The sequence below is a fragment of the Salmo salar genome, chromosome ssa26 (genome assembly GCF_905237065.1).
Source record: "Salmo salar chromosome ssa26, Ssal_v3.1, whole genome shotgun sequence".
NCBI lineage: Eukaryota > Metazoa > Chordata > Actinopteri > Salmoniformes > Salmonidae > Salmo > Salmo salar.
In genome coordinates, this window is record NC_059467.1 from 3970185 (window position 1) to 3985075 (window position 14891).

Below are 14891 nucleotides of genomic sequence, written 5' to 3' on the forward strand. Positions count from 1 at the left end.
TAGGTCGTCAAAGTTGATCAGTTTTGCATAGCCCATCCCATCATTTGTTCAAATCAACAGGAGTGAGGTCATAAAAGGTAATTGATTTCATGTGGAACAACACACAGACAATTAGAAACACATCCCACTATAACATACAGAAAATAGACGTGGAATTTTTGATGTACAACATCAATATAAATTCCTGTTAACATATGAGGGCGATTTCAGTATCATGGACATTATTGAATAGTTAGGCTGAATATAGTATACAAGGCCAGGCACCACACTCTAACATGTAATTTTTTCCACTGTACAGTGAGGGGGGAAAGTATTTGATCCCCTGCTGATTTTTTACATTTGCCCACTGACAAAGGAAGGATCAGTCTATAATTTTAATGGTAGGTTTATTTGAACAGTGAGAGACGGAATAACAACAAAATATCCAGAAAAACGCATGTCAGAAATTTTATAAATTGATTTCCATTTTAATGAGGGAAATAAGTATTTGACCCCCTCTCAATCAGAAGGATTTCTGGCTCCCAGGTGTCCTTTATACAGGTAACAAGCTGAGATTAGGAGCACACTCTTAAAGGGAGTGCTCCTAACCGCAGCTTGTTACCTGTAAAAAAGACACCTGTCCACAGAAGCAATTAATCAAATCAGATTCTAAACTCTCCACCATGGCCAACACCAAAGAGCTCTCCAAGGATGTCAGGGACAAGATTGTAGACCTACACAAGGCTGGAATGGGCTACAAGACCATCGCCAAGCAGCTTGGTGAGAAGGTGACAACATTTGGTGTGATTATTCGCAAAAGGAAGAAACACAAAATAACTGTCAATATCCCTCGGCCTGGGGCTCCATGCAAGATCTCACCTCGTGGAGTTGCAATGATCATGAGAACGGTGAGGAATCAGGTCAGAACTACACGGGAGGATCTTGTCAATGATCTCAAGGCAGCTGGGACCATAGTCACCAAGAAAACAATTGGTAACACACTACGCCGTGAAGGACTGAAATCCTGCAGTGCCCGCAAGGTCCCCCTGCTCAAGAAAGCACATATACATGCCCGTCTGAAGTTTGCCAATGAACATCTGAATGACTCAGAGGACAACTGGTGAAAGTGTTGTGGTCAGATGAGACCAAAATGGAGCTCTTTGACATCAACTCAACTCGCCGTGTTTGGAGGAGGAGGAATGCTGCCTATGACCCCAAGAACACCATCTCCACCGTCAAACATGGAGGTGGAAACATTATGCTTTGGGGGTGTTTTTCTGCTAAGGGGACAGGACAACTTCACCGCATCAAAAGGGACGATGGGCGGGGCCATGTACCGTCAAATCTTGGGTGAGAACCTCCTTCCCTCAGCCAGGGCATTGAAAATGGGACGTGGATGGGTATTCCAGCATGACAATGACCCAAAACACACGGCCAAGGCAACAAAGGAGTGGCTCAAGAAGAAGCACATTAAGGTCCTGGAGTGGCCTAGCCAGTCTCCAGACCTTAATCCCATAGAAAATCTGTGGAGGGAGCTGAAGGTTCGAGTTGCCGAACGTCAGCCTCGAAACCTTAATAACTTGGAGAAGATCTGCAAAGAGGAGTGGGACAAAATCCCTCCTGAGATGTTTGCAAATCTGGTGGCCAACTACAAGAAACGTCTGACCTCTGCGATTGCTAACAAGGGTTTTGCCACCAAGTCCTAAGTCATGTTTTGCAGAGGGGTCAAATACTTATTTCCCTCATTAAAATGCAAATAATTTTATAACATTTTTGACATGCGTTTTTCTGGATTTTTTTGTTGTTATTCTGTCTCTCACTGTTCAAATAAACCTACTATTAAAATTATAGACTGATCATTTCTTTGTAAGTGGGCAAACGTACAAAATCAGCAGGGGATCAAATACTTTTCCCCCCCACTGTATATACAGTACCTGTCAAAAGTTTGGACAACCTACTCATTCAATGGTTTTTCTTATTTAAAAAAATAACTATTTTCCACATTGTAGAATAACACATGTGGAATCATGTAGTAACAAAAAAAGTAATGAACAAATCAAAATATATTTTATATTTGAGATTCTTCAAAGTAGCCACCCTTTGCCTTGATGACAGCTTTGCACACTCCTGGCATTCTCTTAACCAGCTTACTGAAGTAGTCACCTGGTATGCATTTCAATTAACAGGTGTACTTTGTTAAAAGTTCATTTGTGTAATTTATTTCCTTCTTAATGCGTTTGAGCCAACCAGTTGTGTTGTGACAAGGTAGGGATTGTATACAGAAGATATCCCTATTTGGTAAATGATTAAGTCCATATTATGTCAAGAACTGCTAAAATAAGCAAAGAGAAATGACAGTCCATCATTACTTTAAGACATGAAGCTCAGTCAATCCGGAAAATGTCAAGAACTTTCAAGATTTCTTCAAGTGCAGTCGCAAAAACCATCAAGCGCTATGATGAAACTGGCTCTAATGAGGACCGTCACAGGAAAGGAAGACCCAGAGTTCATTAGAGTTAACTGCACCTCAAACTGCAGTCCAAATAAATGCTTCAGAGTTCAAGTAACAGACATGTCAACATCAACTGTTCATACGAGACTGCGTGAATCAGGCCTTCATGTTCGAATTGCTGCAAAGAAACCACCACTAAAGGACACCATTAATTAGAAGAGACTTGCTTGGGCCAAGAAACATGAGCAACTGGTGGAAATCTTTCCTTTGGTCTGAGGAGTCCAAATTTGAGATTTTTGGTTCCAACCACCATGTCTTTGTGAGACGCAGAGTAGGTGAACGGATGTTTTCCACATGTGTGGTTCCCATCGTGAATTATGGAGGAGGTGTAATAGTGTTGGGGTACTTTGCTGGTGACACTGTCTGTGATTTATTTAGAATTCAAGGCACACTTAACCAGCATGGCTACTACAGCGATACGCCATTACATTTACATTTTAGCCATTTAGCAGACGCTCTTATCCAGAGCGACATACAGTAGTGAATGCATACATTTCATTAAAAAAATTATCCATACTGGTCCCCCGTGGGAATTGAACCCACAACCCTGGCGTTGCAAAAACCATGCTCTACCAACTGAGCCACACGGGACTACATGCCATCTCATCTGGTTTGTGCTTAGTGGGACTATCATTTGTTTTTCAACAGGACAATGACCCAACACACCTCCAGGCTGTGTAAGGGCTATTTGACCAAGAAGGAGAGTGATAGAGTGCTGCATCAGATGATCTGGACTCCACAATCACTCAACCTAAACCCAATTGAGATGGTTTGGGATGACTTAGACTGCGGAGTGAAGGAAAAGCAGACAACAAGTGCTTAGCATTTGTGGGAATTCCTTCAAGAATGTTGGAAAAGAATTCCAGGTGACGCTGGTTGAGAGAATGCCAAGAGTGTGAAAAGCTGTCATCAAGGCTAATGGTGGTTACGTTGAAGAAACTCAAATCTAAAATATTTGTTTAACACTTTTTTGATACTACATTATTCCATATGTGTTATTTCATAGTTTTGATGTCTTCACTATTATTCTACAATGTAGAAAATAGTAAAAATAAAGAAAAACCCTTGAATGAGTAGGTGTGTCCAAACTTTTGACTGGTACTATATATCAAAATTAAGCTTTATCAGTTGAATGTAGACACAATTACATATAAAAAATATTACAATCTTTCTGAAATACTGTAACAAAATATGCAAATTGGACAATATGCTTGTGCTTACACTGCCAATCCACTTTTCTGAAGTCAGAATATTTGGTAGGATTTCATTTAAAAAAGACTACAGAAGGGTGTACTCAGTGATATAGTGGGGTCTATACACAGGTGTATGCTGTATACACACTTTTTCCCAGTGGGCATTGCATATAAAATATAAAATGCAACATGTAAAGTGATTGTTTCCATGTTTCATGAGCTGAAATAAAAGATCCCAGAAATGTTCCATAAGCACAAAAAGCTTATTTCTCTCTCTCAAAAAAAATAATTGGTTACGTCACTGTTAGAAAGCATTTCTCCTTTGCCAACTGTCATGATTGTCCTATGAGGATCAGAATGGGTCAGATCAGCTTGGCAATGACTGACAATAACCAGACCCTCTCCCACCCGCAAAGGGGGTGGGGGGGGTGAGTGTTTTGACACCTCCACCCCGGTCATAAATTTAAGCAGTAGAGAACTTTTCCCTCTACCCTTTAGTTTCAACCAAAGGAATGCATTTGTCTCCAGAGACTGTTGACAGCCCAAATCTCTAATGTCTAAAAGAAGAAAATGGAACACTAATTCTAACATGGGGAATGTGGGAAATGATCAGTGGAGGACTATGGAAAACTAATGTCATATTGTTTTTCATTTTGTAATGTTATTCAAAACTGTATGGACCAAATACTGTAACTTGGAAAGGATACCCCTTTATCTGTCAAGTTTTCATCCAATATGCTGTGAATCCAATAAGAAAAGTGATTAAAACCTCTTAGGGCTATGGGGCAGTATTTTCACGGCCGGATGAAAAACGTACCCAATTTAAACAGGTTACTACTCTGTCCCAGAAACTAGAATATGCATATTATTAGTAGATTTGGATAGAAAACACTCTGAAGTTTCTAAAACTGTTTGAATGATGTCTGTGAGTATAACAAAACTCATATGGCAGGCAAAAACCTGAGAAAAAATCAAGCAAGAAGTGGAAAATCTGAGGTTGTAGTTTTTTCAAGTGATTGCCTTGACTGTATACAATGACTTAGGGTTCATTTTGCACTTCCTAAAGCTTCCACTAGATGTCAGCAGTCTTTAGAACGGTGTTTGAAGATTCTATGGTGAATTTGAAGGGAATACCAGCTGTGGTAAACTGGTGTCCCATTATAAGGCATGGGCTCAAGTCACGCGCAAAGACTTGGGAGCGAGCAGAGTTCATATTCACTCCTAAAGAGAACGGATAGGTCCGGTTGGAATTTTATTCAAGGTATATGATAAAAACAACCTAAAGATTGATTCTATACATTGTTTGACATGTTTCAACAAACTGTAGTATAACTTTTTTGACTTTCCGTCTGGACTAAGTAAGCACGCACGTAGTGGATTTGGATAGTGAACCTAACGCGCGAACAAAATAGATTATTTGGAAATAAATATGAACTTTATCGAACATTTATTGTGGAGCTGGGATTCGTGGGACTGCATTCTGATGAAGATAATCAAAGGTAAGTGAATATTTATAATGTAATTTCTTAGTTTAATTGACTCCAAGATGGCGGGTTTCTGTTTGCTAGTTGTCAGTGTCATCTGGGCTGTACGCAGATTATTGCAAATTGTGCTTTCGCCGTGAACCTTTTTTTGAAATCTGACAAATCGGTTACATTTAGGAGAAGTGTATCTATAATTCTGTGCATAACACATCTATATTGATCAATGTTTACGATGAGAATTTACGTACTGTGTGCGCTCATTCTGCTCATTCACCAGAGGGTTGGAGAAAAACATTTCTCAACATTACGCGCCAATGTAAAATGCTGTTTTTGGATATAAATATTGTGTAACATAATGTCCTAGGAGTGTCATCTGATGAAGATCGTCAAAGGTTAGTGCTTCCTTTAGCTGTGTTTTGGGTTTTTGTGATGCATCTAATTACTTGGAAAATGGCTGTGTGGTGTTTGTTGTGAAGTTTATGTCCTAACATAATCTAATTTTATGCTTTCGCCGTAAAGCCTTTTTGAAATCGGACAATGTGGTTAGATTAACGAGAAGTTTATCTTTAAAATGCTGTAAAATAGTTGATTGTTTGAGAAAATGGAATTATGAGATTTTTGCTGTTTTAAATTTGGCGCTCTGATTTTTCACTGGCTGTTGTGAAAATCAATCCCGTTAACGGGATGAGAACGGGAAGGGGTCACCAACAGGTTAAGGTATGTGTTAACCTGTTGAGGACAGACGTTCCGCTAGCGGAACCCCGTTCTGCCTGCGGAACCCCTAGCCAACAGCATCGCACGGCGCGAAATACAAAACCAACTAAAATACCACAATTACATTTTCTCAAACAATCAACTATTTTACACCATTTTAAAGATAAGACTCTCGTTAATCTAACCACATTGTCCGATTTCAAAAAGGCTTTACAGCGAAAGCAAAACATTAGATTATGTTAGGAGAGTACATAGACACAAATAATCACAGCCATTTTCCAAGCAAGCATATATGTCACATAAACCCAAACCACAGCTAAATGCAGCACTAACCTTTGATGATCTTCATCAGATGACACTCCTAGGACATTATCTTATACAATACATGCATGTTTTGTTCAATCAAGTTCATATTTATATCAAAAACCAGCTTTTTTTAGCATGTGATGTTCAGAACTAGCATACCCACCGAAAACCTCCGGTGAATTTACTAAATTACTCATGATAAATGTTGACAAAATACATAAGTTATTTTAAGAATTATAGATACTGAACTCCTTTATGCAATCGCTATGTCCGATTTGAAAATAGCTTTTCAGCGAAAGCACATTTTGCAATATTCTGAGTACATAGCTCGGCCATCACAGGCTAGCTAATTTGACACCCACCAAGTTTGGGGCTCACTAAACTCAGAATTACTATTAGAAAAATTGGATTACCTTTGCTGTTCTTCGTCAGAATGCACTCCCAGGACTTCTACTTCAACAACAAATGCTGTTTTGGTTCCAAATAATCCATAGTTATATCCAAATAGCTCTGTTTTGTTTGTGCGTTGAGGTCACTATCCGAAGGGAAACGCGCGAGTGCATTTTGTGACAAAAAATGTCAAAGTATTCCATTACCGTACTTAGAAGCATGTTAAACGCTGTTTAAAATCCATTTTTATGCTATTTTTCTCATAAAATAGCGATAATATTCCAACCGGGCAACGTTGTATTCATTCAAAAGGCTGAAAGAAAAAAATTGAGAAGTCTCGTGAACGCGAATCTCAGTCTCACTGTCCCCAGGCTGACCACTTACAAACTCTGCTGCTGTACTTTGCCCAGAGACAGCAGACACCCCATTCTACTTTCTGGCGGCTTTAGAGAGCCAATGGAAGCCTTAGAAAGTGTCACGTTACAGCACAGATGCTGTAATGTCGATAGTGATGCAACAGAAGGACAACAAATTGTCAGACAGGGCACTTCCTGTATGGAATCTTCTCAGGTTTTGGCCTGCCATATGAGTTCTGTTATACTCACAGACACCATTCAAACAGTTTTAGAAACTTTAGAGTGTTTTCTATCCAAATCTACTAATTATATGCATATTCTAGTTTCTAGGCAAGAGTAGTAACCAGATTAAATCGGGTACGTTATTTATCCGGCCGTGAAAATACTGCCCCCTATCCCAAAGAAGTTAAGATAGGAATGAGATTTTAGTTTTGTAATTATATAATAGTTTTTGATATCCTTTGCCCAGTAACTAGCCACGCCCAGCGTGAGGTCAGAAAGCTTGTCAGCACGACGGAATGACCCTTTTTACCAAGATTGCATAAAGTCTTGGAAGAGGAATCAACCTTTAGACCAGGAAACGTGAGGCGTAGAGCTACATGTTTTAAATTTGTCAAACTCTGAAACCCAACACGAGGTGAAGAAACAAACTCACCTTCCTTTAGACCAGAGAGACGAAGAGCTGCAGCTCATGTCCATCGTGGTCTGAATCCTGAATACCAACACGAGGAGGAAGAGGCGAGAAGCTCATCTCAGACAATCATTGGGACAGCTGATTAGCTGTCTTAAGTTAGATATCGAGAAAAGCCAATCTAAGTGAGACTATCCTACAATGCTCATCACCAATGGAAACCGTTGACATGGCTGGTTATCTTCCAGAGTGAACAACAGTAGCCTTGCCCTATAAAAAAACTCACAAAATTTGAGTTTGCTATTCAGAAGAAGCATTGCCTGATGCTTGGAACAAATAAGATCTCAGAAGACCTAAGATTAAGAATTGTTAACTTGCATCAAGCTGGAAAGGGTTACAAAAGTATCTCTAAAAGCCTTGATGTTCATCAGTCCATGGTAAGACAAATGATCTATAAAAATTGAGAGTGTTCAGCACTGTTGCTACTCTCCCGAGGAGTGGCCGTCCTACAAAGATGACTGCAAGAGCACAGTGCAGAATTCTCAATGAGGTTAAGAAGAATCCTAGAGTGTCAGCTAAAGACACAGAAATCTCTGGAACATGCTAACATCTCTGTTGACGAGTCTACCATATATAAAACACTAAACAAGAATTGTGTTCATGGGAGGACACCACAGAAGCCACTGCTGTCCAATAAAAACATTGCTGCACGTCTGAAGTTTGCAAAAGTGCACATGGATGTTCCACAGCGCTACTGCCAAAATATTCTGTGGACAGATGAAACTACAGTTGAGTTGTTTGGAAGGAACACACAACACTATGAGTGGAGAAAAAAAGGCACAGCACACCAACATCAAAACCTCATCCCAACTGTAATGTATGGTGGAGGGAGCATCATGGTTTGGGGCTGCTTTGCTGCCTTAGTGCCTGAACAGCTTGCTATCAATGACTGCTATCATCAATGGAAAAATGAATTCCCAAGTTTATCAAGACATTTTGCAGGAGAATGTTAGGCTATCTGTCCGCCAATTGAAGCTCAACAGTAGTTGGGTGATGCAACAGGACAATGACCCAAAACACGGAAGTAAATCAACAACAGAATGGCTTCAACAGAAGAAAATACGCCTTCTGGAGTGGCCCAGTCAGAGTCCTGACCTCAACCCGATTGAGATGCTGTGGCATGACCTCAAAAGAGCAGGTCACACCGGACATCCAAAGAATATTGCTGAACTGAAACAATTTTGTAGAGAGGAATGGTCCAATATTCCTCCTGACCGTTGTGCCGGTCTGATCCACAACCACAGAAAATGTTTGGTTGAGGTTATTGCTGCCAAAGGAGGGTCAACCAGTTATTAAATCCAAGGGTTCACAGACTTGTTCCACTCTGCACTGTGAATGTTTACACAGTGTGTTCAATAAAACGTAAAATTGTTTGTGTGTTATTAGTTTAAGCAGACTGTGTTTGTCTATTGTTGTGACCTAGATAAAGTTCAGATCAAATTGTATGACCAATTTATGCAGTAATCCAGGTATTTCCAAAGGGTTCACATATTTTTCTTGCCACTGTACAGTATGTAGTCACATAGCCGTTATATCTTGCCAGTCCACTGGGAACCTTTGTCTCATGTAAGTGTGTATGTGTATTCTGTGTTATTATTTAGTTAGCTAGTAAATAAATTAATAAACCAATTTGTGTAGTACTGAATAATGAACAAGACTGAGGTTTTTCAGATCCAAGATGTTTACAATCGTTCAGATTGAGTATTTGATAAGAGGTAATGATTAATAAGATGACTGTTTATCGATGTTATAGGTAAAGACCTTAGAGTTTAATTCAGGAGATGGTGACTCTCTAAATAACTTTTTCCGTGGTGCCCCAAATCCTAATGAGTTAATTGTTACATGATTAATTTAAATTGGGTAACAATTAAACATAGTTAGTGGTTTCAATAAAAAACAGTCATCAGATTAATGAAGGTTAAGTCACGACACAAAATAATCCATCCACCTGACAGGTGTGGCATATCAAGAAGCTAATTAAACAGTATGATCGTTACACAAGTGTCCTTGTGCTGGGGACAATAAAAGGCCACTCTAAAATATGCCGTTTTTTCGAGCAACACAATGCCACAGATTTCTCACCTTTTGAGGGAGTGTGCAAATGGCATGCTGACTGCAGGAATGTCCACCAGAGCTGTTGCCAGAGAAATGTATGTTTATTTCTCTACTATAAACCACCTCCAACCTGCCTCACAACTGCAGATCACCATGCCGTCCACGGATTTCAACATACGGTTTCTTAACCTGAAGGATTGTCTGAGACCAGCCACCAGGACAGCTAATGAAACTGTAGGCTTGCACAACTGAAGAATCTCTGCACAAACTGTCAGAAACAGTCTCAGGGAAACTCATCTGTATGCTCAGCGTCCTCACCAGGGTCTTGACCAGACTGCAGTTTGGCATCGCAACCAACTTCAGTGGGCAAATGCTCACGTTCACTGGCACACTCTACGGATGAATCCTTGTTTCAACTTTACAGGGCAGATGGCAGACAGCGTGTATGGGGTTGTGTGGACAAGCTGTTTGCTGATGTCAACATTGTGAACTGACTGCCCCATGGTGGTGGTGGGGTTATAAGCTACGGACAACAAACACAATTGCATTTTATCGATGGCAATTTGAATGAACAGAGATACCGTGACAAGATCCTGAGGACCATTCATCTGCCGGCATCACCTCATGTTTCAGCATGATAATGCATGGCCCCATGTCGTGCATTACACAATTCCTGGAAGCTGAAAATGTCCCAGTTCTCACCAGACACATCAGCCATTGAGTATGTTTGGGATGCTCTGGATCGATAGTGTGTTCCAATTCCTGCTAATATCCAGCAACATTGCACAGCCATTGAAGAGGAGTGTGACAACATTCCTCAGGCCACAATCAACAGCCTATGCGAAGGAGATGTGTTGCGCTGCATGAGGCAAATGGTGGTCACACCAGATACTGACTGGTTTTCTGATACACAGCCTTACCTTTTTTTTAAGGTACACTATATATACAAAATTATGTGGATACCCCTTCAAATGAGTGGATTTGATAGATTACCACCTTTCCAGTCAGTTCGTCAATTTTCTGCCCTGCTAAAGTTTCGCCGGTCAACTACAAGTTCTGTTATTGTGAAATGGAAACGTCAATGAGCAACATCGGCTCAGCTGTGAAGTGGTAGGCCACACAAGCTCACAGAACTGGCCCGTCGAGTGCTGAAGTGCGTAGCGTATAAGAATTGTCTGTCCTCGGTTGCAACACTCACGACCGAGTTCCAAACTGCCTCTAGAAGCAACTTAAGCAGAAGAACTGTTCGTTGGGAGCTTCATTAATTGGGTTTCCATTGCCAAGCAGCCACACACAAGCCTAAGATCACCATGCGCAATGCCACGCGTCAGCTGGAGTGATGTAAAGCTCACCGCCATTGGACTCTGGAGCAGTGGAAAGTGTTTAGTTATGTGTTCAGATCCTAAACACTTGGTTTTACAGTGTACTGTACATTTGAATATGGCAACATTCAATATAAAAAGCAAACCACTGTGTTTTTGATTCACCAATATATTTAGTTCATAAAGGCACACCAAAGCAGATTTTTCTTAACCTTAAATAATATACAAGATCAGAGTATTTTTAAATATTTTTTTTATTTCACCTTTATTTAAACAGGTATATAATATACCAATTGGTGTTGAAAATTAGATGATTGTGTTTATTTAACTTTGTCAAAGCAGCAAAATAACTAGAGCTTTACAATGATGGTGAAACTTGGGAGTATTTTTTGGGGGGGCTAGTGGGTTAAACTCTCTTGGGCAGGTGGGACGCCACGGTTCACACTATTCAACAGCCAGTGAAAAATCAGAGCGCCAAATTCAAAACCACAAAATTTCATAATTCAAAGTTCTCAAACATACGAATATTTTACACCATTTTAAAGATACACGTCTCCTTAATGTAACCACATTGTCCGATTTCAAAAAGGCTTTACAGCGAAAGCATAAAGTTAGATACTGTTAGGACAGTTCCAACACAAGAAAAACCACAGCCATTTTCCTAGCAAGGACAGGCGTCACAAATACCAGAAATTCAACTAACATTATGCACTAACCTTTGACGATCTTCATCAGATGACACTCCTAGGACATCATGTTACACAATACATGCATTTTTTGTTTGATCAAGTTGATATTTTTATCCAAAAACTGCATTTTACATTGGTGCGTGATGTTCAGAAAATATTTAGCCTCCAATACTGCCGGTGAATCAGCACAAAAATTTACAAAAATACTCATCATAAACGTTGATATATTAAAATGTTATTCAAAGAATTATAGATGAACATCTTCTTTATGCAACTGCTGTGACTGATTTCAAAAAAGCTTGATGGGGAAAGCACACTTTGCAATAATCTGAGTACTGCGCTCAGAAAACAACCGCAGGCAATACAGATACCCGCCATTTTGGAGTCATCTAAAATCATAAATAGCATTAGAAATATTCACTTACCTTTGATGATCATCAGAAGGCACTTCCAGGAATCTCAGGTCCACAATAAATGTTGTTTTAAATAGCTCCTTGTTGTTAGCGCGTTCAGTAAACTACTCCAAGTGTAGTAAGCACGCGGCCAAAATGTCACGACGAAAAGTAAAAAACGTTATATTTATGTTCATTCAAACATGTCAAACATTGTATAGCATCAATCTTTAGGGCCTTTATCACTTAGAACTTCAATAATATTCCAACTGGACGATTCCGATGTCTTGAAAAAACGTTTTGGAACACAGCTACCTCCTCACGTGAATGCGCGCCAATGAACTCTTGTGCTTTCTTGAGTCAACAACTTCCTCTGTTCGCTCTCTGTTCATCATAGACGCCTCAAACAACTTTCTAAAGACTGTTGACATCTAGTGGAAGCCTTAGGAAGTCCAAAATGAACCCTAAGTCCCTGTGTGTTCGATAGGCAATGACTTGAAAGGACTACAAGCACCAGATTTCCCACTTCCTGGTTACATTTTTCTCAGGTTTTTGCCTGCCATATGAGTTCTGTTATACTCACAGACATCATTCAAACAGTTTTAGAAACGTCAGAGTGTTTTCTATCCAAATCTACTAATAATATGCATATTCTAGTTCCTGGGCCCGAGTAGTAGGCCGTTTAATTTGGGTACGTTTTTCTTCCAGCCGTGAAAATACTACCCCCTACCCTAGAGAAGTTAATATCTTCCTAGATGTCACCAAGGGTGCACGCAGTACACTCAGAAGTCTTTATTCATATTGAAAATCAGATTTATAGAAATGTCCATGTAGTCTATATTAAAGGGCACTTCATTTCATATAACAGGCTTTTAAAATTCTAGATTAGTGCATCATTTCTACTTAACATATCAAAGGGATTCAAAAGCATCTCGTGGAACGACCCAGTACGTTAGTTCTGCTGTTGGATATTGGTTGCAATGCTCTCGTCAAGTTTGTTTATTTGTCATATGCACATGAAAGACATGGAGTCACAACATGACCGATAACGTATCATGTTTGTAGTCTTTTTAGAAGCCATTTAAATGCATGTTAGTGCTTTTGGTATGTATCAAGTACAATAAAAATGAATTTTAAGAAAATATATTGAACCGGCGACACCCTATTGGAATACTTGGAGGTGTGGATTGTTTGGAGCTAGGCTTCGTCTTATACCTTTTTGCCATTCCTTGAGAAGGATTATCATGCAAGTTATGTTATGGTGTGTTCTGTAAATAAAGGTTAAGATTGTACAGTGCCAGTTCTGCAGTCTTAATGAGACATAAGTGAATGTGATAACAAAGAGCCTACTAAAGTTTCACTGTTAAGACAGTCACCATGGCGCTACTATATGATTTGGCACATTTTTATATTTAAATACATGTGAAAATATATTCTAAAATACATTCTTTAATGTATTCAAGAATGTATTTTGAAAAACATTCGGAAAGAATTCAGACCCCTTGACTTTTTCCACATTTTGTTACAGCCTTATTCTAAAATTGACTAAATAGTTTTCCCCCCCCCTCAATCTACACACAATGCCCCATAATGAAAATGCAAAAACAGTTTTTATATTTTTGACAAAAAAACATTTGAATAGAAAAAATAAATCACATTTACATAAATATTCAGACCTTTTAATCAGTACTTTGTTGAAGCAGCTTTGGCAGCGATTACAGCCTCAAGTCCTCTTGGGTATGACGCTACAAGTTTCTTCTATTCTTCTCTGCAGATCCTCTCAAGCTCAGGTTGGATGGGGAGTGTTGCTGCAAAACTATTTTCCGTTCTCTCTAGCGATGTTCGATCAGGGTTCAAGTCCGGGCTCTAGCTGGGCCACTCAAGAACATTCAGAGACTTGTCCTGAAGCCACTCCTGTGTTGTCTTGGCTGTGTGCTTAGGGTCTTGGTCCCATTGGAAGGTGAACCGTCACCCCAGTCTGAGGCCCTGAGCAGGTTTTCATCAAGGATCTTGCTGATCTTGCTGAAATTTGCTCCGTTCATCTTTCCCTCGATTCTGACTATTTTTCCAGTCCCTTCCCCTGAAAAACATACCCACAGTATGATGCTGCCACCCCCATGCTTCCCTGTAGGGATGGTGCCAGGTTGCCTCCAGACGTGACGCAAGGCATTCAGGCCAAAGAGTTAAATTTTTGTTTCATCACACCAGAGAATCATCTTTTTTCTCATGGTCTGAGAGTCCTTTAGGTGCTGTCATGTGCCTTTTACTGAGGAGTGGCAACTGTCTGGCCACTACCATAAATGCCTGAATAGTGGAGTGCTGCAGAGATGGTTGTCCTTCTGGAAGGTTATCCCATATCCACAGAGGAACTCTGGAGCTCTGTCAGAGTGACCATCGGGTTCTTGGTCACCTCCCTGAACAAAGCCGTTCTCCCCCAATTGTTCAGTTTGGCCGGGTGGACAGCTCCAGTTTTGGTGGTTCCAAACTTCTTCCATTTAAGAATGATGAAGGTCCCCAAGAACACAGTGGCCTCCAACACTTCAGACATTTTTTGGTACCCTTCTCCAGATCTGTGCCTCGACACAATCCTGTCTCGGAGCTCTACGGACAATTCCTTCGACTTCATGGCTTGGTTTTTGCTCTGACATGCATTTCTTCTTCTATGAGATTAAAACATTTTTTTTACCCCTTTTCTGTGATATCCCATTGGTAGTTACTGTTTTGTCCCATCGCTGCAAGTCCCGTATGGACTCGAGAGAGGTGAAGGTCAAGAGCCGTGCGTCCTCCGAAACACGACCCACCAAGCCG